Raw genomic sequence first — 2,535 nt, forward strand, 5'->3', positions numbered from 1 at the left:
ATTAATCTGTAAATATGTATGTACTGTACCACAGCTGAAGTGTAGCAAAAATCACGTGTAAAACGACAGCCAATTGAGAGTCCCGAGAGTTATAACTGATGAATTGTCTGTTTCTAAATGCAAACCCTAAACGCTTCACTTTGGTCCAGTAACATTATTTTAACGTTAACGTTATATGTTGTACGTGCATATTCCGTTCCGTGAATATAGCGAAATGTGTTAGTGCAGTCTGCCAGAGTAGCCAGCTAGCGTACATAAGTTATGTCAGTGTCAGAGTTTGAACTAGCTTACGTTAACAGTTAATATTCATGCAAACTAAAAATGAAACCTCATGTCACGGAAAATAAAACTACCGTTACATACCGAAGACTTATCAGCCTGTGTCCTTCTCTCCCACTGAGGTTGACTTATTTACGTTCATTCATTCTATGACTTCCATTATCGTTATCTCGACCTGTACTAACGTTAATGACAAACATAGCTGTCAAATGTTCGCTATGTTCCGTTCACAGTTCCGCTCCCGGAAGGAAGAAGCTACCGTTTAGGGCGACCGGAAGTACTGTTTCAGAATAAAACAGTGGTATTCTTCTTCTAATGAATTTCCGGAAAGCTGTACACTAAAAGCGTAATGCTGCCCTCCACAGATAGGGGTTAACTGTTTATCATATATTCTGTCAAATTTAACACATTAGATTAATTATAATTATTTATCTATTGAATTTATTACATTTGTAACAAACAAATTTCCCCCCCGGAATCAATTAATTCTGATTCTGATTAAAAAATACCATGTACCAACAGAGATTAATTTAAAGATATTTTATTGCCACATTTTAGACTAGAGAAAATACATGAATTTGGAAAAATGTCTGAAGGGTTGGAAATAAAACAATTTACTGATTTCTAATGCCACCTTTAGATATTTAGATCCAACGCTTTACTAATGTGTCACTATAATGTAATGTTTTTGAGTTCAAATTACTTAATTTGGGAGCTTTTCAAAAAAAATATTGATATATGCGATCGTTTGTGTTTAAATCAACATATATTTCTGCCACCCCTTAAAGTCTCCTGATATATTTTAATTAACATTTAAAGATGTTAAAAAAACCCTGCAGTACTCCAAAGTACCCCCAGGGGTATGCGAACCCACATTAGACAAACACTGCTCAATACAGTCATATTGGGTGGAGAATTTTTAGGATTACTCTGCCAATATGGAGTTCCACAAGGTTCTGTACTTGGACCAATGCTATTTACTTTATATATACTCCCTTTAGGCAACATTATTAGGAATTCAATTCAATTCAATTAAATTTTATTTGTATAGCGCAAATTCATAACAGAAGTTATCTCAGGACACTTTTCAAATCGAGCAGGACTAGACCGAACTCCTTATAACATTTACAGAGACCCAACAGTACCACCATGAGCAAGACCTTGGAGACAGGGGCAAGGAAACACTGCCTTTAACAGGCAGAAACCTAGGACAGACCTTCAGCTTAGTGGGTGGTTCATGTTGACAGTTGGGGGAGATAAGAGAGAGAGAGGGAGAGAGAAGAAGACAGGTGCACAGGCGAAAACAAACAGTATTGGTAATGGCAGTCTGGCAAGGAACATGGCAGGAGGCCCACCCAGGATCATGAGAACTTGCCAGGACGATAAAGCACCAAAGAACTCCGGGGAAGAAGTGAAGTTAGTAACATGCATTAATGGGAATGAAATGAGTGCAGAAGAGAGAGAGAGAGGAAGGAGAGGAGCTCAGTGCACATGGCCAAATCCACCGATATTAGCCTATAGACATAATAAGGGGATGGTTCAGGACCACCTGATCAGTAACTATAAGTTGCAAAATACTGAAAGCTAGTGGAACATTTTCTGATGTTGTTTAGCTGGGATAATGTTATTGTTAGTAAAATGGTGAGGCGCAGCGTGGTTATTAACGTGATAGTGAGGACTGGTTTGGAAAATCTCGCATTACATTTTAATGGATGAGTGGATGGAGGTCGGTTGGCAGCGTTGGTGGGGTCCGGGGCGTGAAGTAAAGAGGATGTTCAGAGAGAGGGCAATTAATAAACGCTGATCAGCCCGTTTCTTTAGGAGCAGTCCATCAACGTGGTAACAGAACGGGTCGCAGAGGTGCTGATGAGTGTTTCAACAATCGATACAGCAAATTAAATCCAACGGCCTGTCTCTGTAATGCAGGCTGATTACTCTGATTACTCTGATTACTCTGTGGTAGTGAGAGGAACTATATCCCTGATAAATGATGTAATACACCTGGTTCACCTGTACCTGTCCTTCTGTTGGACTGTAGTTACCATCTCTCACAGGGAAATATTATATTATATTATATTATATTATATTATATTTTTATCATACATTTACATTTATGGATTATTCAAAATAAATCCAACAGTTCACAAAACACAGGACGTCTACTTCCTCCACTGATTACTGTAACACACACACACACAGACATCTTCAATAAACTCTTATTGACCTTTTGTTGTTGCACACATGCTCAAAGTGCTT

This window comes from Morone saxatilis, unplaced genomic scaffold (genome assembly GCF_004916995.1).
Source record: "Morone saxatilis isolate NCDOM2014 unplaced genomic scaffold, NCSU_SB_2.0 Contig8, whole genome shotgun sequence".
Lineage (NCBI taxonomy): Eukaryota > Metazoa > Chordata > Actinopteri > Moronidae > Morone > Morone saxatilis.